At 40.2% G+C, this 23,709-nt stretch overlaps 1 long non-coding RNA gene across 1 annotated transcript in view; it reads right to left on the bottom strand.

The window, feature by feature from the left end:
• Nucleotides 1-273: 273 nt before the first annotated feature.
• The window catches only part of LOC121399536, a 35,103-nt gene continuing 11,667 nt past the window's right edge, over nucleotides 274-23,709 (bottom strand). Inside the window, exon 3 of the long non-coding RNA XR_005965125.1 lies at nucleotides 274-400. This is a non-coding gene — a long non-coding RNA (uncharacterized LOC121399536). The remainder of the gene's footprint in view (nucleotides 401-23,709) is intronic.

Genomic DNA, 23,709 nt, shown 5'->3' with positions numbered 1-23,709 from the left:
ACAGTGCACTAACCCACAGAAGACAATGGTCATGTCCAGTTCCACCAGCTGTCTCTGATCTTGGGCCATGGACACATCCCTGGTTACTGTGACTACTGACCCCAGTCAAGGGCCGTGAACAATGTTCTTTGTAATGTTACATGATGGTGCTGAAAGTTATAGTTTCACATCACATGATGGACAATAGGCTGACATTGGCAATAGTCCCAATGATGGTCTGTTTTACCCCAGGCCTTGCCACCATGAAACTGACCATGTAGGTACTTACCATTGTAATTTCTCCTAAACCCAACTGGGCTCGTCCCAAAGTCTGCCAGGCTTCTACAAAATGTGGATTATGTTGTACTGCTGTTTCAGCTGCTTGCACTGCTGGGAATATTTCATGGACACCCATAAACACCTAGGGAAGAAAAATTGAACATTCTTGTGTGGACGTGGATCATCTGTATAGCTATGAAAGCATCCTAATTGGTCATCTAATTGGCATTCTAGAAACTAGGGTACCTCAGTTAAGCCTTGAAACACCCACATTGGGCAGGCTAGGTCAAAAAACAAACAAACATTTTTGCCCCCTAGGAATTGAGGAATTATACATTATTTTTCTTAAAGCCAATGCTATCTGCAGAATAAAGACATCCTGGCCACAAATTGAAATTAGTCTTTGCCCCAGTGGAGTGTGCATTTATATTCCCTTATACACTCCAGACAGTAACCAGGCCAGAATTTAACTCAGGACCCCATAATGTAATATATAGGGGCCATGTATGCACTTTTCCCAGCATTGAGTTGTGTGTAATACCTCATTCATAGTGATGGGCGAATAAATTCAGCAAGTGCAAATTTTTGGAGAATTTCTGCATTTCAACGGCGCGAATAAATGCGCAAAACTGAAAGTGAAATTGACGCACGTCACAATAATTTTGACGCCCATTGCCTTCAATGCATTTCACAAATTTTTTGCCATGTTGCATCAGGCCTTTGCATCTGCAATGATGATCGAATTCTGGAGGTGGAAACACTATGATGGGCGCTCGAAATTGCACTGAACTTAAATAATGTAAATTACCCCATTTATGTTTTTATCTCTTTTTAGAGATATTTCTCATCTGATCTAGTGCTTTCTTTCTTTTGGACCATTACGAAAGTCAGCTGTGTTGATTGAATGTTAATTGAGCACTGGGGACAAAGTTACTCTACATTTGCTCTATTAGGGAAGGCCATTGGGAAAATATAGCGTGGAAGTTCAGGTCCACACACTATTGTATTAACCTACTCTCTTTTTCATTGTCCCTAGTGATGGGCGAATTTATTCGCCAGGCGCAAATTCGCTGGCAAAAATTCGCCGGCGTCAAAAAAATTTAGGGAAAAAACGGACGCCAGCAACGTTTTGCAAATTCGCCCACTAAATACACTTAAGACATGAATATATTGTAATAAAATAAGTAAACAGCATTGGACTGGCCCAATGGGATACCAGGAAAACTCCCGTTGGGCCCAGGTGTCAGTGGCCCACTTGATTCTAACCATTTGGCCTATTTCATGGTCATTCCCTATTTCTTTATTGGAAAAAGAGCTTAATAATGAAAGAATGAAGTACAGAAAGTAGATATAAAAGACTAGGAGAATAAAGAGATTAAGTGAGGAGAGGAGGAAAAATAGTTTGGAAAGTGGGCCCATGGTCTAAGGTTTTGTAGTGGGCCACTGGCATCCCAGTCCAACACTAGAAGTAAATATCCTTTACCTCTGATTTCCATTGGCCTGCATTCTGGATATTCTAATATATATATATATATATATATTATTTAAAATATATAAAATGCAACCCAGTCTGCTAAAATTCAGAGCCCACGGAACAAATGCCCTTTTTAGCAAGGTTTGTTATCGATAACACTACTCAAGACTGGTTCTTATGTAATTCCTGCTCTGTTCACTCTTATCATTGTCCATGTGCCAGAATTCCAAACAAGTCCCAGCTGGAACATAACACCAGGACACCTTGCTCAGCTCCATAAATGACGGATAAATGGTGCTGTCAGCAGTTGCTTCATGAATCATTTTGGGGAAGTGTAAATACCTTTTTGGAGTCTACTAGAAGAGGTGATAACTCCACATAAGCCTCTTTCCTACACTGTATTACTGTACTGTAGAGCTATAAATATTTGTAAAATGTCCTTTCTACAATTGTTCCAAAGAGCAGACAAGAAGAACCCTCATTAAACAAAATAAATAGGACTGCCTTTTATTTTAAATAGTCCATATTTTCTGCATTTTTTATTACTAAGCAAAAACAGATGAATTTATTGTTTTTATCAATACTACTTCCCGCCTTACTCCTGTATCTGGGATTATTTGATTACAGGATTATTTGATTGAGATCATGAGCTTTGTATAAACAAACCCCTTCACTTCCTCTGGTGGCCTCACTATTAAAACAAAGGCCGGGTAGAAAAGTGCAAAAAAAAACAACTGGCAGGGTACAATAGTCTACACAGACACATGTATTCCATGGATTGCAGTCTTTAAGGGCAGTGGCACACGGGGAGATTAGTTGCCCGCATTTTTTTTGCGTTTCGGGCAACGTCATGTGTCTATAGCGAAGCAAAGATTTCATGCGATTACTACCCATGATGCCACACGTTACTTTTCTCCTCCCACAAGATCAATAAGTTGATCTGTATCGAAAAAAATGCTTCAGAAATGGCATTTTTGTAAGGATGCACCGAATCCACTATTTTGGATTCGGCCGAACCCCCGAATCCTTTGCGAAAGATTCGGCCGAATACCGAACCAAATCCTAATTTGCATATGCAAATTAGTGGTTGGAAGGGGGAAACATTTTTTACTTCCTTGTTTTGTGACAAAAAGTCAAGCAATTTCCCTCCCCGTCCCTAATTTGCATATGCAAATTAGGATTCGGATTCGGTTCGGCCAGGCAGAAGGATTCAGCCAAATCCGAATCCTGCTGAAAAAGGCCGAATCCTGCCCGAGTCCCGAACCGAATCTTGGATTTGGTGCATCCCTACATTTAAGTAGAAATTTTCTTTTCTCTGGCGTGATTTCCTTGGTGTGTTTTCAAACTCGTGGTTTCCTCTGCGTGTTTCTATTATCAATGTTGAATGGACGCCAAGACTCTGGGACAGAACAATTCAAAACCGCCACCCAGGAAAATATGTATAGTGTCATTGCGTGAAATTTACATATAATTGTGGTTACTAATCTCCCACTGTGTTTTACATTTAGATTTCAATTCTTGGTAATGGACTTCAGTGAAGTCGCTCATTAAAAGGTCTCTGTGCATTTTGGAACGACATGCGATTAAAAGTAGCCTTGTAAATTTTTACGCTGTTTACATTATTCTCATTTGGAAGACAAAACAAACGATTAGTTGCCAAATCTCTCTTTTTAAAAATTGCGGGCGACTAATCTCCCAGTGTGACACTGCCCTAAGGCTCCATCACTTACGGCCACAGGATAAGTAAATGAGCTCAAGCATCTCAGGATACAGATAAGGTGGATTTCAATATGTACATAAGGAAAGACACTACTTTGCTTCACAACTGTTCTGAAGAACTAGAAACTTGAAAAATAAAACTTTCACTTTGACTGTTCATTCTGCATAGTTCCAGAAATGACAAAAAAAACCTACTTATTATTAAGTGTATTAAAACTGTAGACAAAAACCTATGTTCAGCACAAGACTTGTTTGTTTCACTCACGTTGAACAAGACATTTCAATTGGGCACAAAGGATTTGTGGTTTAACTTTTATGCGCCCCCCCATCCTTGTTCCCTTGTATGTTTTATAAGCCCAAACTGGAAACAGCAGTATGATCTGTATGATACAGTATTTAGAAATATCTGAAATTATCAGAACAGTTGAAATGGATATGCTATCACTTGCTGTTGGTGTATAGAAGGGAAAAGCTTGAAATCTCTACTATATATTAGATAGAATCAAATGGCGGTCCTTCGGCTGATCTAGTTGATCAAGGCAGTGCCATTCATCAACAGCCTGGGAAGCCACAAGCAGGTTCCGTATTGTGGTGAGAATGCAATTAGCAGAAAAGAAATAGCCAAGATAAAATCCGTAATTGCAATGGGAGGGAAGGAGCTTATACCTGCAATTTATCCATCTCACAGCCCAATTGTTAGTAAAACCATCTTATTAAAATCCAGCGTGAGCAGCACATCCAACAGCTATCTATTGTCTGCAGCTTATCTATTCTCTCTTTCCAAGCATTTCCCAATTGTTTTCCTTAGCACTTATTAGCCAGAGCACTCGTGCTGCACCGACTGTGCTACTCAAATTTACTTTGTATATGTCACCTGTTTGTTTTTTTAAACTAAGGGTCAGGCCACACGAGCAGATTCGGGGAGATTAGTCGCCCGAGCGACAAATCTCCTCTTCTTCGGGGCGGCAATCTCCCCGAACTGCCTTTCCACTGCACTCCGCCGGCTAAAAAGAAAATCGCCTGGGAAATCGCCTTCGGAAAACGAAGCGCCTCGTGTGCCTTCCCCCAGGCGATTTTCATTATAGCCGGCGGAGTGCAGTGGAAAGGCAGTTCGGGGAGATTGTCGCCCCGAAGAAGAGGAGATTTGTCGCTGGGGAGACTAATCTCCCTGAATCTGCTTGTGTGGCCTGACCCTAAAAGTAAGTACACCTTGATTTGTTAAGTTATACTCCTAGTGGTTTGTAGAATTAACCAAACTAGCACAAGACTTTTTAAAGACAATTCAGGGGTCATTTATTATTCCTCAAGCATGCCCCTTAGTGTTCACTTAGCAAGCACTTGCTCCCCAGTGAATGCTACCTTGTGCACCAACTATGTGCACAATACAGAGTTGCCATCTGCCCATTACTTCACTGGCCTAGAAGCTTTGGACAGGAGTGGTATTACACATTTATTAGAATAGTAATTGTAATAGTTTCCTAAAATGCCCTGCCCAGTTTTGCCACAGCTTTCCAAAATGTAGTCCTGGATAACAGTTGCCATTTCCACCACAGTTGTCCCCATGCATATGCCGCAATACATTCACTCCCTGCCCCGAATCAGCCGCTATCCACTGGAGATGTTACAGAAGCAGTTCCGTTGTTGTTTTTATTGCAGTGGATAGGATTGCAACTCTGTATTCTGCCATGCTTTATCTGTCGACTATACAAAGCCCCACCTACTATCTATATTCCTACGAATCATGATATACAAGCTGCCCTGAAAGCCCTGCAAATAAGAAGCTGCGGGCAGTATCAAACTGGCCCACAATGGCAACAGGGAAACTCCCAATGGGCCCAGGTGTCAGCGGGCCCTCCTGCTTCTAACCATTTGTCAAATTTCATCATCCATTATTTCTGGGAGCAAAGATGCTAAATAGATGGAAGAATAGAGTATAGTACATAAAGAAAAGAGACTGGGTGAATAAAAAGGTTGAGTAAGGAGAGGGGGAAAGAGAGTAGGCCTATGGTCTAGGCCAGTGGTCCCCAACTAGTGGCTCGTGAGTAACATGTTGCTCACATACCCCTTGAATGTTGCTCTCCGTGGCCTAAAAGCAGGTGATTATTTTTTAATTCCAGGCTTGTAGGCGAGTTTTACCTAAAAAACAGGTGTACTGCCAAAATGACGCTCCTGTAGACTGACCATATAGGGGCTACCAAATAGCCAATCATAGCCCTTATTTGGCACCCCAGGAAGATTTTTTTATGCTTGCTTTGCTCCCCAATTCCTTTTAAATCTGAATGTTTCTCACAGGTAAAAGAGGTTGGGGAACCCTGGCACTCTAGACATTGATTGTGAGTAACATGTTATTCACCAACCCCTTGGATGTTGCTTCCAGTGGCCTCAGAGCAGGTGCATATTTTTGAATTCCAGGCTAGGAGACAACTTTTACATTTTCTTTATATTTGAATGTGGCTCCCTGGGTAAAAAAAGGTCGGGGAACCTTTATCTAAGGTTTTCAAGCAGCCCCCTGGCTTCCCAATCTGACACTAGCTAAGGGCATTTAAAAAAAAATTACTACATGTTTCTAAAAATCATGCAAGTTGTTTGAGTAAATTTGATTGGGTTGACTAATTAACTAATTAGCTATTTTAATAAAGCAGCTGACAACTGGTCTGTCTCTAGGCCCCAGCTGAGACTGGTTTGGCCTGGAATGCATAAAATTGTTTTGAATTCTATGCATATCCCTTATAGTTTATGTAACAAATATGGAATAGTTACACATCATGGTGGCGCAGTGGTTAAAAACACTACCATGCAGTGCTGGGTTCCTATAATAGGTAAGATACTAGCTGATTACACAACTGCTCTGAATGAGTTTGTATGTTCTTCCTGTGCGTGGACTCATAACATACAGGTCAGTTAGCTGGCGCCTGATAAAACTGACCCTAGTGTGTGAATTGTAAGCTCCACTGCATCAAGGAGTGGTGTAAATGATGTATAATTTCTGTAAAGTGCTGTGGATTATGTTGGTGCTATAAAAAACAAGGAATGAGAGCTGAAAACATTCTTGTAGGGCTACTACATTATTACTCAGGTATATGAGCGCCACTTGCGTGCCATATCTTTATAAAGACGCACAATGTACAGTATGAGACATGATCATCAGAATATGAACTAATAAAGAAACGTACCTCCACATAAAAGGCTTGACTTGGATCGTGCCAACGTTTCATCAAATGATTCACAGCAATGCATCGGACCAGCTACAGCAATTCGTTTTAGTCGGAATTCTCCGGGGAGAGAGATTTACTGTACAGCTCTGTGGCATTACAGCTGAGGGGAGGCTTGTGGTAGAATACGGACTCTCTGAGTACTACATCACTATTTCTGTTTTCCTATTGAGGTCAGTCTTCCATGAAAATGTGCAAGTCGATCAATATACATTTAAGGATAACAGCATCTTAGCTTTGCTGTGTTAATCCAGATGTATTTCCATTCTGATGTCTGAGAATATCTACATTCTCTGCCTTGGTTTCTATGACTCAAAACTCAAGAAAGTCTATGTGATTTCTATTTAAGAGTATGCTATTAGCCATTTGTATCATTACCATCTTATCAATAATACCTTCCTTAAATTAAAAACAAATTTCAATTTGCAAATTATGATTATATCAATCTCCCCTATATGCTGTGGCAAACAGAATTTGATTTCCTAGGTGTTTAGATTGTTGTGATTACTCTTCAGAGAAATACAACTTGATATAAGGGAAACCATTTCTATCAAGCTGGGCAACCATCTCTAAACAGGAGAGGGAACCCATGACACCCACTATTCAGCAGTTTGTTTTACAAGTCACAATTCAAGTAGGCAAAAAAAAAAAAAAAACAACCACAGTCATTGGATTTTGGTCACAATATTACCCTTGATTTCCAAACTGTGAAGCTAGTCTTCCTGGAGGGGAAGATCTTGGAGCAGTGGCAGAAGTGGCTCAGTCTGAAGGCCAGTTAATGTGAGAAATGTGGAGAATGGCTATTTGCTCTTCTAGATACACCTGAAAGTCCAGCTTGAAGGTCAGTAAGGGTGAGAGTAGGGGTGAATATGTATTTACTGTGCTAGATATTCATGAAACAGTTATGGAATGACTGAAATTGCTATACATACATATATATCTGTACTTATTACATGAGTTAAGAGAAGCCCTTTCCAAAGGCTGGACCTTAAAAGGGAACCTTAGCCAAATGTTGGACTTTCAAACTGTCAAGGCCTAGCGGCTGCAATGGTTGTAGTCGGGACCAAGCAAAAAGCCACAATGCAGATTAGCAGGCAAAAGTCCAGTTTGTTGTGCAGGAGGGGTTAAACAGTTCAAGGTTGAATTCAAGGCACAGAGTCAAGGACAGGCAGCAATCGGAGTAGTGAGGAACAAGACAAGAGGTCAGAATCCAAGAATCAGTGAGCAGAGAATTTAAGCGCACCTGGGAACACTTAGGAGTAGAACCTATATTCCAGCATTAAACCCTGGTCCCTTGCGTCTATTTATTTCAAATTTTTGCACAAAACCGCAACGCGCTCATGTCATGAGGCGTGACATCATCCAAATGGGTGCTGCCATCTTGAATTCTTCAGCACTGCATGGAGTGTTCCTGACAACATAACAGAAAATGTTTGACAACCACTGCCTAAAGGGATTAAAATACCAGTAAATGTCCTATCATTTTGAATTAAATGTGAGGGGGATCTAGCCTCTACAGTTCCCATCGGACATTAGGCAGGGTATTTATGGAAAATGCATTAAAGGGTGGTGACAAATCTACTAGAGGTTGGAGGAGGCTGCAACTCTCACCCCAATGGACAGCATTTACCATCATTGTGATCTGATCTGCCAACCACAAAGGCAACTTCCAAAAAGGGCCAATCACATGACATCCCAGGTGGGCCATAATAGGGACCAATCAAGTCCTAAATCATGATAGTGCCAATCACAGCTAATACTGCTGGACCCATGGGGTACCATTTGGTGATAATTCCCAGTTCAGTCTGCATGTAGAACTCAGACAGTGCACAACTATTGCAGGGAGATTTGGGAACAACTATGTGTATTGTACCATAGAGGGTCCTGACTTTGTTTGCCCTGGGGGTCAATTACCTTAAAATGTGAACTGGCTTCACTTAACATACAGGTAGACCAAGCAGATTAAAAATTGTTTTATCACAGGGTTTATCCCAGATTACATCTATTCTTTGATTAGAAAAAAAAACACCTGCACAAAAACACAAGCTCAAATGTTTTGGCTTCTGCTATATTAGCAATGTGAGGTCATTTATGACCACTAGTACAGTTATGGTCCAGCTATTTTCCTGCAGTCCTTCCCAGTTCCTGTTCCAAATAAAGTGCAGTTGTGCCTTGACAAAACCCTGGAGCTATGCAGTAGCTCCAGGGTTGTCACAGCAGCCTGTGTCAATGGGTACAGCACGGTTGCAACAAAAGAATAGGGCATACCCATCACTCACACATGAAAGGTCTACTGGTCTTTTCAGCTCATATGCATCTGATTTGTGCACCAATGAGCACCAATTGCACAAGCCCCTGTAAACTGCAACTACCCTGAAGAGCTTGGGGAAGAAATGCTCCATTATGGGAAAAACACTACATTATGGGAACAAAACATGGCAATTGCATATTGGTCTCTGCACTTGCTATGGTTAATGACCCCTTTTGGCTCACATAAACAAATATACATCCGAATGGCGTTTTTGGTGTGGCTTCCAATTCCAAAGAACAAAGCCCCCTTATAATGTTTATAGCTTTAAGAGAAATAATATGCATTTCCTCCCTGAACTGGCCTTATCATGCATGAGTTTAATTTCACAGAAAAACTGTATGGGACATATATATATTATTATATCTATTAGAACATTTTTAAGCATGATCTTCTGTTGGAGAACACTTGTAGTTCTTTGAGATACCTGCTTGTGATCCAGGGAAATGTATTCAAACCTTGGACAAATAAGGTCCTTGATTCTCAGGGAAAAAGCGGTTCTAAATCTAACATGTCCTGGAGTAAATTAAATATAAATTAAAATCAACAGCGCTGAACAGTTTCCAAGCACTCATTCATAGATCATGATTTCAATCCCGGCGCTGGCCCAACATGTATCAATTGCTTTCATTGGCTCCATTCTGGCTTTTGTTTATGCACCATGGAGTTATGGTTACAGATCCTGCAAGTGGCTTTTGATGGAGGACAGGTGTGACCACAATACACTCTTAAGGGTACTTAGCAGGTTTATATATAGCATATAGAAGATAAATCATGTACTTAGCCACTCAAACACTGTCACATGCAGCTGTTTCTAGGGGGGAGACCGGAGAGAATCACATTAACGTGGATTTGGGATTAAGGGGTCTGCAAACCACAAGCTCTCCGTTGTTGGTAAACTGAGCTGTGTTTAAGTGCCAAAAGGAAACATTTGGTCATGTTACTACATGCTTACTAAAGCCTCTGTGTAAAACGGATCTCTGTGGTAGAAAATGAATGGAATGAAACATGATTAGAAGAGGGATGTCCCAGATATATCAGAAAGATAGGGACACATGCATGGAAACTGGATTTCTTGTTTCTGAGAAACATGGAAATGTTTACTAAAATCAACATTGTGCAATAAAAATGGAATGGTTCCTATTTTTATAGTATTGACATATTATGGGCTGGAGTCATAAGCACCGTGGGGTTCTCTATTGGCAACCATGCCCTCCACAAATGCCTGTGTATTATATATAAGTACATGGCCAAAATACAGACATACCTCCCAACTTTTGAAAAACTGAAAAAGAGCTACACTTTGTAACCGCACACCCCAATACCATGCCCAATAAACAAAAATACACACCTAATTTACATGGTTAAAATGACAGATGCACAATGGCCCACATCTCATGACCTACTGTGGCCTCCAAGCATTTCATGACAGCCACAATGGTGGAGTCCAAGTATTTTATAACAGAAACAGAGGCAGCCCCTAAGAATTTCATGACTCTTTGGTTTGCAAGCATTTCATGACTGACACAGTGGTGGCCTCCAAAGCATTTTCAGACGTACACACTGCAAGCCTGAGCCCAATCAGCTCCCCTTGTCCTGCAGCAGGCCAGTTAAGGGGCGATCAAGGTCCACAGGCTGGGTGGCAAATCAGGACTGTCCCACCAAAGTTGGGAGTTATGGCTTCAGAGACCAAAATGATTTTTGCAGTTAGATTGGATTCAGTATTGGCTTTAAAGGAAAACTATACCCCCAAACAATGTAGGTCTCTATTAAAAGATACTGAGTAAAACAGCTCATATGTAAAACCCTGCTTCATGTAAATGAACCATTATCATAATAATGTACTTTTTTAGTAGTATGTGCCATTGGGTAATCATAAATAGAAAATTGCCATTTTAAAAAATAAGGGCCGCCCCCTGGGATCGTAAGATTCACTGTGCACACATACAAACCACATGTAAGGTCACATGAGCCAATTAACAGACAGAGTTCTGCCTTTTGCTTCCACACTTCTTCCTGTTACAGTTAGTGTTGTAGTATTTCTGGTCAGGTGATCTCTGAGGCAGCACAGATAGAGTCATGAAATGGTGGTTCAAGGCAAGAGATGTAAAAGGGCAATATTTATGTAAATATATATTCCAGTTTGGTAAGATTCTTTAATATGTCATTCAATTTGATATAAACTATCTGATGCTTAAGTATTCATTTTGGGGGTATAGTTTTCCTTTAAGAGCAGAGATCTCTGCTGTAATATTACTCAATGGAGGTACCATCACCATTGATGATAGATCATAAACCTTCTGTTTTTGCTCGACAACAAGGTGCAACTTTCTAATAGAATAAAGCAAAAAGAGGCTTTTTCTTCGGCCTAATTCTGCAGTGACACCAAAAGATGGAGGAAACCTAGAAAACAGAAGGTAGATGCCACTAAAAAAACTCTCTTGAATGCCAAAACCGAGTTGATCTCTCATTTGAAAATGTCCTTTTAGTTCTACTCTCCTTCTTCTATCCCCCCATATTACATTACCCAAATCTGTCATTGTCATTGTACATCAGTGGATAGTTTATGCTAGATATGCTAAAGTACCTCTTGTATATATATATATGATTATCAGACATTCATGAACTGCTTCTTTGAAACCAGATACATTACAACAGCAAGTCAAATGGAAACATGATTACATGGAACAAATATTATAGTAATTTAACTACATACATCAAAGGTATTTGACATATAGCACCAAGGAAGAGATTTACTGTAGTAGTCTAAAAATCCCACAAAGATTTCTCAGAACATTCAGTACTTATATGAATATCACACAGCCAAGGAATGAAACCTTTGTGAGTTCGTTTTGGTGCAATGGGACATATAAGTTATGACACCGGTGCACATGGACAGTTGCAGAACAATTGGTATCCATACATAATTTGGTATATTCCACATGGCTGTGTAATATAAGGGTGCATACATCAAACATACAGATTAGTAACAAATACTGAAAGATACTGAAGGTAAAGAGGTCCCTGCTCAGCAGAGTTTACAGTCGAGAAGTCATTGCAGCTAGTGTGGCCAAACTGGTGCTTCTTAGGGATGTGCCCGATACGGGATTATATTTGGAAATTGGCTGTACCTCAGCACTTCTTGAATCTCTAGCACTTTATGGAATGGAATCCGGTCTTTAAAGTCATGTGACTTGGGAAAACTGACGGCAACACCTTTTTTAATGATATTTTAATGGAATCCGGTCCTTAAAGTCATGTGACTTTGGAAAACTGAAGGCAACACATTTTTTTAATGATATCTTATTCTGTTCATATCTCTGTATATTTAAATTAGGTACAGATTGGGTTGAGTATTTGGCCAAACCTTTTCTGGAGGATATAGTATTTGGCGAACACCAAAAACGATGTATTTGGTGCATCCCACTTATTTCTGAGCTGTAGTGTTACAAGTCATCTCCAAGTCAAACTTACAGATGGAGCAAGCTCAACAATGGACCAAGACCATGCACTGAACGACTTCTACATGAGACCTACTCACATGCAGGGTGGTGTTACTTCACCAGCTGCCCCCAACTCTTCCTAATCATTTTAATAAGTTTCCCCGGCATTTCAAATTACTGTTAATATTTTGCAGCCTCTAGTTTAACTAATAAGGGTGTAGGAATGCTTACTAGTTAAACTCTGAGCAAACTTTTAATTGGTTACACAAAAACATATTTAAATGAATACCAGAAGCTTTGCATTTCTGAGTTGATACAAAACCATCCAACCATTTCTTAAAAATATACATCTTCCCCTTGGTGTTCCACAAAAGTCCCAGAACATCACCAAGCAGGAGGCAAAATTCTCTGATATCACTGGAGACACCTGCCATAACCTAAGTTTTCAGACTACGGCAAAGTCCATCTAAACCTCTGATAAAAATGAGAGCAAGGAGATTTGCAGTTGAGTTTCTTATCTGAGAAAAATCTAAACAAAATCTTAACAAAAAGTTTATATTTTTGTGGAAACCTATCAGTCCGTTGACTCCTTTGTGTATAAATACCTGACCTGTGGGAGTGAAACTTCAACCACAAACAAGAAGAGCCTGAGTACAGAGATTTGTCCCCAAAGCAAACTCTTGCTTTGAAAAACTATACAGAATTCACCTGTTTTAAGATTTAGTTGGTGACAAACAAGGGTCAATATATTTAGTATTCATGGTTCTTCTATATGTTGATAAAAGTTTTCCAAGGAGGACTAACTCTTTCTAGTATTTGTTCCCCTCCTACTTGGTGAACACACATTCCCTTTGTAAATGGTGCTTAGTGATGTCATCAGTTACAGTTCATCCATTGTGATGTCATTTGCTCATTATAAAAAATAATTATCCCCCTATTTTAAAGCATAACAGAGCTAACCACAGGGTTCCTTGTCTTATATAAAAGGTTCGGTAAAAATGTTATAAATAATTCCCTTTATTTCAGTACTGGCTATCTCATTATTTTGGTTCCTGTTCCTTCACCTTATTTCCAGTACTTTCATACAGAGAAAAAGATGATTGCACAGAATGAAGTATTTGTTCACTCATGTTCCTGCAGTAGCCATTGGGATACAAAATAAGCCTAATTAATACACACATACAAGCATTTTTACAAATATAGATAGAAATAGATAGAATATGCAAAATCGTATACCTTACAACACCCCAAATTAAAATTGGAGACAATGACAGTGTTGGCCAGCAGTTGAAAAAAAGTGTTTTTATGCTAACACAGGCCATGCCTAATTATGTCCACCCATGTCACTGATCCACTCCACCACCACCACCCACAATGGATCGCTTTCCAACATCCCTGTATCTTTTCATATCATAGAATCCAAACTCTACTTCACAATAGTCACCACTGAATGATAAAAGATGTTCATGTGATTTGGTCCTGTAGACCAATCATCCAGATATTATCCCGTATGTATCAGAGCTTCCCATAATTCCATGTGGATGAGAATACAGCTTCTTTTCCCAAACACTGATTATTTTCTCATATTAAAAATAACATCTGCCAATATGGTCTGGCTCATAAAACCGGCATACCAAAGTAAATACCGCTGCTCTTACATCTCAGACACTTTCCACTAATGTTTTTTTATCTATGAAAGGGAGCCAAAATCTGAGACTATTTACCCCAGGAGGAATAACCACAATTTATTTCCATGCTGTGTTGTTGACATATCTCCCCAGAGCATTTCATTTAAATATTACCATATTTTATTATTATTTTTTTAATGAATAACTAGCTTTTATTTTACAAAGAGGAAAAAGCAATCGCTACTGCTCGATTTCTTTATTTTCCGGCATAGGTTCAACTGAACATGGTTTCACTTACTGGAAGTCGATTGTCTATTCCATTTACTGTACACACTGGTTGCCTTAATATTTTTCTGTGCTTGTCATCTAAGCTCCTTTTTTAGCAGACTTGTAGTCTCTGGTTACACTTTCAGCTTCTGCACTTAAAAGGGCATTATGGTTCAAAACTATTATTGAAGAAATGATTTTTCCAATATACAATCTTCAGTGTAGTACTGAGCATTATATCTATCATATAGAGAACTGATTAGTAAAAAAAAAGTAACCCAACACTAATTTGAGGGTTGTCTGGCCAAAAAGCAATTCAAGTCCATCTTGAAGCCGTTACGGGAATCTGCCATCACAAAATCGCCAAGAAGAGCATTCCACAATCTCAACACCCTTATGGTGATTTTGTTTTGTTTAATACAGAAAAGCCCTTTATCCAACCTGAAAGGCTGGCTTCTTCTATTTATTTCCAGAAGAAGAAAAATCCCCAAACAAAAACATCTTTCATAGTCTTTTCTTGCAACTATGAAGGTCCATAGAAACTGTTTTTTAATTCTGAACCTGACAGTACAGGTATGGGATCCGTTATCTGGAAACCCATTTTCCAGAAAGCTCAGAATTATAGAAAGGCTCTCTCCCATAGGCTCCATTTTATCCAAAGAATACTTTTTCTCTCTTATAATAAAACAGTAGCTTGTACTTGATACCAACTAAGATATAATTAATCCTTATTGGAAGCAAAACCAGCCTATTGGGTTTATTTAATGTTTAAATGATTTTCTAGTAGACTTAAGGTATGAAGATCCAAATCACAGAAATAACTCTTATCCGGAAAACCGCCGAAGTGCTATGTTAGCCCATGGGGACCTTCTAAAGCATTTTTCTAAGTTTTTTGAAGTCGAAGTAAAATCGTTCTATAAAAATCGTTCGAATCGTTCAATTCGAAGGATTTAATCGTTTGATCGAACGATTTAACTTCGACCGCAGAATACCCAAATTCGATGAAAAAAGTTTGAATTTGATATTCGAATTCGAAGTATTTCAATTCGATGGTCGAATTTCGAAGTATTTCAATTAGATGGTCGAATTTCGAAGTATTTTTTACTTCGAAATTCAACCCTTGATAAATCTGCCCCAATGTGTCGCAGTGGGACCTGGATTTTACTATAGAGTGCTGTTCTTAGATCTACCAGGCAACTGTTATTTTGTGTTAGGGAGCTGTTATCTGGTTACCTTCTCATTGTTCTCTTGTTAAGGTGGCCATACACGGGCAGATAAAGCTGCCCATATCGGTCATTTGGACCAATTTGGCAGCTTACCTGCCCGTGTATGGGGGCTTCCAACGGGTCTTCCTGATCGATATCTGGCCACAATATCAATCGGGAAGGTTTGCCTTTTAAACGAGCGACCCGTCGGAGCCCCTTGGCGTATCGTAATTCGGCCGTATGGCCGAACGTTCGAATTACCCCCGATATAGCCATGCCGTTAGTGGCATATCGGGGAAAGATCCGCTCGTTTAGCGATGTCGCCAAACAAGCAAATCTTTGAGTCTATGGCCAGCTTTAGGCTGCTGGGGGGAAAGGGAGGAGGGTGATATCACTCCAACTTGCAGTAAAGATTGACTGAAGTTTATCAGAACACAAGTCACATAACTGGAGGTAGCTGGGAAACTGACAATATGTCTAGCCCCATGTCAGATTTCAAAATTAAATGAAAAAATCTGTTTGCTCTTTTGAGAAATGGATTTCAGTGCAGAATTCTGCTGGAGCAGCACTATTAACTGCTTATGAAAAATAGCTGCCAAATCATAAAGACTCTCTATCAAAGCAAAGCCATCAGTTTAATCACATGGAAACCCGATCTACTGTTCTAAGAGTCTATGGGGCAAATTCACTAAGATTCGTAGTTGCGCCACCGATGCTTGATTTGCATACGGCGCCAAATTGAAGTTACAATGGAGGTATATGTAGCATCACTACACAAGCCTGGGAAACCTTCAAAACAGCAAATAACATTTTTGTTTTGCCCTACACATGTGCCCACTGTATAGTTAAGTTGCCATGAGTTAGGAAATGTAGGGGGGAAGGAGGGTAGCCCCAAAAAAATTTACGATCTTTTTCAGCCTATCACCCATAAAAAAAGAAAAAACGAAAGCGTTTTTTGGGACTTTTTTTAACTTTTTTTGAAGCAATCCCTATCTACTCTATTGCACTTCGCCTGGTCTGAGGTGGCGAAGGAAGTCTGGCGTAAAAGGTAGCGTTCAGAAAAATGCGCGCGTCAGTGAATTTGCATAGTTACGTCCGCTGCGCAAATTCGCCAGGCGTAAGGGTGCGAAGTAGCTCTAGCGAATTTACGCCAGTGTCCGTTAGTGAATCGGCGTATTAATGAAAATGCGCTACGCTAGCGTTAGGCGCTTTGTCCTTTAGTGAATTTGCCCCTATGTACCCACTTACACTGAAGTTAATATACACATAGGAGGAGGTCCAGTCACACAAGACATTTTCAACACAAATTCCTTTACTGTATCCAAGGATTAATTCCACGTTTAATAACACCAGAACAAATGCATTTGAAAAAAATTAAAATAAAGAATATATTAAAAAAAACTCTATATATATCACTTCCCAGAACACCTGGCAGGATAAATACTCTGCCAACTTTATGTATAATAAGTTCAAAAACACATGGCAGAATAAATACAGTGCCAGCTCCATGTATAATATCTTTGTCTTGCGTGTTGCAAGAAATTCATTGGTGTTATGTGATACAGTATATGGTTAAATCTGCTTCTTTGCTTTGCCAATAAATATCATTTGACTGAGAATAAAAGGGGAAGAATTCCAACCAGTATTTCTAGCTTAAAGGGCTACAATATATTCCCTGTATGGGGGGGACTGATATTTGCAGATCACCATAAATATAAGCAGAATTATTGCTCTAATATCATAACTTGCGTGCCAGCCTTAGAAAGTAAACTTTGTGGAAACTGCAGTAGCCGGAATAAGTAATAATTTTTCTGAACAGATAAGATGTTTTTTATATATTTTCCCCAGTGCCAAGTCTTAATTTGTATTTTATTGGTTTCTGGGTTCAGGGTGTTTTGTCCTGTCTGCTGTTCTTATTGTGAATATGCCTTTGGCCCCCACTGGGAGTGAAACAATATATTAGTGTCCTTCTGCAGTTATCTGAATCTCATTATAAGACATCCTCTTTCATATATATATAGTGATACTTATATTGTCAGAGACTATGAATGTGTCTTGGGTGCAACAGATTAACGTTCATTTATTGTGCCGAGTTAAGACCATGGTCTTTTTTTTCATTATCTTTATTGTGATTCCAATGGCCCATCTTTCATATACGATAAATCTCTTTTTAATACTCTCTCTACAATAAATCCTAGTGTTTTAATTATATTTCTCCTTGGGATACTTGTGAGAAGAATCATCAACTTTTGTATTTGCTTCAGGCTAATTTTATTTTTATGGTTTCTTCTTACTTTAACAGCAGTAACCAAACAAAAAATTAAATGTGCTCTCTGTGAAATATCTTGTGTTTTTATCGAGCTGGAGTCCTCAAAAGCTCCTTTAAATGGATAATGTCCCAATCTTCCAGGGTGATAAAGGACAATGTGGTCAGCAACAAGACATCTAGCCTGGTTGGCCTGAACGTTGAGCCAGATGTACTGCCTAAAATCCTTTGTTTTGAGAAAAATGTGCCATCCTAGAAAATCAGGTCTTGGGTTAAGACAGTCTTGTGCTTGTAGAAGGTGTCAGGGGCTCATTTATCAATACTGGGCAAATTTGCACACAGGCGGTAATCCAAAACAACCAATCCATGAATAGCATTTTTTTTTAGGCAACTGCAAGCAGGGCTGGGCCAAGCCGACCGGGTGCCCTAGGCAACCCAGTCGGCTAACCCCGCCTCCCGTAAGCATATGGAAGCGCACATGCGCCATAATGTAGGGGGAGGGTAGCAACGGAGTGGGAGAGAGAGGGAGGGAAACAAAATGGAGGGAGGAAGGGCAACAAAGGGGAGGGAGGGGGAGCAACAAAGGGGAGGGAGGACAACAAAGGGGAGGGAGGGAAACAAGGGGGAGCAACATAGGGGAGGGAGGGGGGACAACAAAGGGGAGGGAGGGCAACAAAGGGGGTGACAGAAGAGGAAGGCAAAAGGGGCAGAATCCGGACTAGAAGTAGGCAGAAGACCATTGGACAAGCACCTGCCCAGCACCACCACATCATTGCGCCCTAGGCAGGTGCCTCTTCTGCCTACCCCTAGTTCTGGCTCTGACTGTAAGTTGCACAAAAATGTCTTTGCTTATCATGGGTTACTTGGAAAGATCACCGGCACACAGGAGTTTGTTCAGCAGGGCAAGCCCTTGCAATTTTAATTATGCAGTGCAACGTTTCGGGGCACGCCCCTTTGTCAAGCATGCTTGACAAAGGGGCGTGCCCTGAAACGTTGCACTGCATAATTAAAATTGCAAGGGCTTGCCCTGCTGAACAAACTCCTGTGTGCCGGTGATCTTTCCACGTACCTTGACTGGGTGGTTGCCGATTCCCCTACCACTGAGCACCAGGAAGCTCTGCTCAGGTGTGCGGTTTCTCCAAATTGGCTTGTATCATGGGTTACTGTAACACGCTGTTCAATGCAATATCCCATATCCTTTATCTGGAAGACCAGAAATTCACAGAATAAGGGGGTTTGCTAGAATAGAATGCTTACTATTACAGAATATTGTCAGAACTGATCATCAAAGTCATTGAGCTCAATGACCACGGGAAAGTTCTACAGACCAAGTTTTTTAAAACAGGTCATGAAATTCAAGGAATGCTAATAAAGTAGGGGGTAGTAGTATTATTATTTCGTCATATACAAGTTTCAATGGGTCGTGACATCACTAAGCACAGTTTATAGTCAATGACATCACAGATCACTATAAATTTGTATATACTGTACATTTATAGGGGACCTATCGTGCAAACGTAAAAATCTCTATTATAAAAGTCCTTTTCAAATTAAACATGAAACTCAAATTCACTTTTTAATAAAGATCCCATGCCTGCTATAAAAGTTATTTAAAAATCTTAGCTGTCAATCATAAATTACCTGCCCCTTCCCTATGCCTTACATAGACATAGAGGAGGGACAGACAATTACTTTTACTTTCCATTTAGCACTTCCTGGATGTCGCTGCACTGCTCACATTCCCCATCTCTCCTCACTGTCTAGTTATGGGCATGGGGACCCATATTCTGGCACATAAACAAGATTTTGGGATGATACAAAGCTTACCTTAATAACAGTGTCCACAAAATTGTACCTGTCTGCTTGCTTTTGCCTATTAATTCCCAAACTGAAGGAAACCCCATTAAATAATTTAAATAATCAGGGGTGTAACTACAGAGGAAGCAGACCCTGCGATAGGGGGCTTGGTGAGGCTTTAATTTATGAGCAATTTCAATATGTATTTGTAACAAAGGACAACCTCTAGATATGTTGGGGGCCCTAAAATTAATTTGCAGTGGGGCCCAGCCACATCTAGTTACACCACTGTACATAATGTAAGTAAAGCTTACTTGTTTTAACTAACGCCATAGAAAAGGAAAACTGAACTATTTCTTAAAGGAGAATTATCACGAAACTCAGGACCTGTATTGGTAAGACAAATGTGATGTACAACCTCTGGCACAGTGGGGTGGCCAAAAAGGGGTTACATGTTCATAAGAGTCAATTCAATCACTGCTGCCAGAATCTCATTCTCTGCACGCCGGCACCAATGGGGATAAATATATATAACGTCTGTGACTTCTGCTGACAATACATCAGACGTCTGTGCATGTACATAGCTGTGATGTCAAACTTGGCCTTGACTTTTCCTTCTATTTATCAATAATCTTAAGTCGGAGTTTATTATACCCAGGAGGGTGTTTGCTGGTTGCTATGTGTTATCAGCTGGAAAGGTTAAAATGATAGCAAACGATACTACATCTGCCCCTGTCTCAAGAATAGAAGAAGAGGTGCAAGAATAGCTGCTCCGACATTTTAATCCACTCGCTGATTCTTTCAGCACAAAGTATAGAACTGAAAGGAAGGCATCTCCTTAGCTGTGACAGCAGGATGCTATTAATGGCCAGGAAAGAGGGATATATGTCATATAATATTGAGATCGCATTATACTTGTCTTATAAGATTAGTGCTATGATGTATACAGGGGTTTCCCACTGCGAGCAACTCCATAACATTAATATAAGCCTGTTCTCACTGCTGAAAACAGAAACAAAACCAAAAGGCTTCTGCCCATGCTCCTTGCTAAAGCCGTGCCTCGGAAGCCGCAGCCGCTAGTAGTAACATTTGATACCTTGTGCTGATGAGCACACAGGATTCCTTATTACAGGTACAGGATCTGTTATCTGGAAACCATTATCTAGAAAGCTCTGAATTACGGAAAGGCTTTCTCACGTAGGGGTATGTTTATGAAAGAGTGAAGTTAGAGATCACCACTAGTGATGGGCGAATAAATTCGACAGGTGCGAATTTACTGCCAATTTCCGCGTTTGGCCGCGCACCGGAAAAGTCACTTGTGTCAAAACCATTGTGCGTCAACATTATTTGGACGCCAATTGACTTCAACGCCTGCGTCAAAATTCGAGTTCCGTGAATTTTTCAGGACAAATTTGCCCATCACTATTCACCACAGGCCACTAGAGTAAAATACCACCACTCTCTATTAATTTCAAAGGGATTTTTAAAAGAGTATTTATCAATGGGTGAAAGTGAAAGTTCAACCTTTGGTAAATGAATGGAGAGTGGTGGAATTTCACTCTAGTGGACAGCAGTGATCTCTAAATTCACTCTTTTGATAAATATACCCCATAGACTCCATTTTATCCAAATATTCCAAATATTTAAAAATATTTTTTTTTTCTCTGTAACAATAAAACAGTAACTTGTACTTGATCCCAACTAAGATATAATTAATCCTTATTGGAAGCAAAACCAGGCTATTGGGTTTATTTAAGGTTTACATGATTTTCTAGTAGACTTAAGGTATGAAGATCCAAATTACAGAAAGATCTGTTTTCCAGAAAACCCCTGGTCCTGAGTTTTCTGGGTAACAGGTCCCATACCTGTCACCTTTTATATTTAAACACCGCCATTTATTTTTCATTAGTACCATGGCCCAGAATGAATGTAAAACGCCTTAAAGATAGATCAAAGTAAGATTTGACACAAACAAAGACGTTTTCTTACGTTTGCTTTGATATCTGCACTAACTGAAGATAGAGAAAATCAAAGAGAAAAAATACATTTTTGAGAAATAGGTTTCAATAAAATTTAATACATTTTTTTTTTCCCCAAACCAAGTGCCCAGCAGTGCCCATACAATGTCAAATAAACATGGCTACATATGTGCAACTTCCAGCTATGTCTGTGACTAAACTCTGTGTACTAGTTCTCCAAATAGGTCCTCAAAGGAAAACTATACCCCCCCCCAGCAATGTAAGTCTCTATAAAAATGTATTGCATAAAACAGCTCATATGTAAAACCCTGCTTCGTGTAAATAATCCATTTTCACAATAATTTTTTTTAGTAGTATGTGCCATTGGGAAATCATAAATAGAAAACTGCTATTTTAAAAAATAAGGGCTGCCCCCTGATATCCTACCATTCACGGTGCACACAAAGAAACCATATGTTAGGTCACATGAGCCAATAAACAGCCAGATTTCTGTGTTTTGCTTCGTTTTACAGATAGATCTGCAGTATTTCTGGTCAGGTGATCTCTGAGGCAGCACACAGACCATCACAAAATGGTCACTTAATATGATATAAACTATCTGTTGCTTAAGTATTCATTTTGGGGATATAGTTTTCCTTTAATACAGCGTCACACCCAACTCTCTATCTCTATTAGATCTGTTTAACCAATAAAAGGGCTGCTCTACTCTCAGATTTTCCTGGAGAGCTATTTATACAATTAAAGGATCAGGATGCACAAGTGTTATTTACTAGGGGTACCAATTTGTTTGGGCCCAACTTAAACTCAGGACAGGAGCCCCCCTTCCACTTAGCTCCAAGCAGCCATCTTGCCATAACTGCAAGTGACACCCATGATTTCTCCCAGACTGCCCGCGTGCACAGCAGAGTAAAAGTTGGATCACTGGCATCTGGATCTATTGTATATGATATTAAAAATTGAAAACTGTCTTATTTTTGTGGAAATCCCTGCTTTGAATAAAACGCATTTTGCTGGTTTAAGTTACTTCGGGTGATGCTATAGCTTTCTTTGGTAAAGGTATTATCTCTTCTCCCATTTAAGTTCCCAAAGGTGGTGTGTCAGGAGCAACCGATGGCACTCCGCTCCTCTTCAGCGCCGCGTCCAAGATGGCAGCGCCCATAGCCACCACGTGGACAGCGACACAAGCGTAGTGATGGTGGCGCGCAGACGCATGCCGTCACCAAGTCGAATCGGGCGCCAAAATTCAAAATAAAATAGGGATGCACCGAATCCACTATTTTGGATTCGCCGAAACCCCGAATCCTTCGCGAAAGATTCAGCCGAATACCGAATCCGAATCCTAATTTGCATATGCAAATTAGGGGTGGGAAGAGGAAAAAGTCATGCGATCTCCCTCCCTGCCCCTAATTTGCATATGCAAATTAGGATTCGGTTCGGCCAGGCAGAAGGATTCAGGCGAATCCGAATCCTGCTGAAAAAGGCTGAATCCCGAACCGAATCCTGGATTCCGTGCATCCCTAAAATAAAAGGACGCCAATGTCACGGGTTCAATGCCCGATAATAGGATTTGTTTCAAGCATTCCTGGGTGTTCCTAAATTCGTGTTTATTGTATTCCTGGACTTTTGACCCTGCCTGAACCTTGACTTTGCTAATCATCTGCTGCCTATTGAACTACTGCCTGGATTTGTCTATGCTTATTCCTGATCCCTTGTCTGTTACCGTGAACTTGGATTTTTACCCGAAGCTTCCTCCTTGGTCCGGACTTCCCCCGCTGGGAGCTGATAGGCCCCTGAAAGGTTGTACCCAGTGGTGTAAACACAGAGGAAACAGATCCCGCAGTCACACGGAGAACAGGGGGCCCAGACGGTAGGGTTTGCTTACTCTATGAATAATTAGAAAATCCCCTCCTCGCCAGCCCCTCTCTGGGGGCTTAATTATACATTTTACAAAGGGACTAAGTTTTACCTGCAACTTACTAGCTGCTTTCAAACTAAAACTCCCAAACTTGGCTGCCCTTTTATTAGACACCAGTGGGATCACCTGACTATAGCTGGGAGGGGTGGGAGCTACAACATGGAGCTGGTCACTGCTCCTGTATAACTATAACAAACAAGGGAAAGTTGTGCTCACCACTATTTTTTAAAACCATTAG

The sequence above is a fragment of the Xenopus laevis genome, chromosome 1S (assembly GCF_017654675.1).
Source record: "Xenopus laevis strain J_2021 chromosome 1S, Xenopus_laevis_v10.1, whole genome shotgun sequence".
In the NCBI taxonomy this organism is placed as follows: Eukaryota; Metazoa; Chordata; class Amphibia; order Anura; family Pipidae; genus Xenopus; species Xenopus laevis.
The sequence above is the reverse complement of the archived record's forward strand: the minus strand, read 5'-3'. Positions and strand labels throughout refer to the sequence as shown.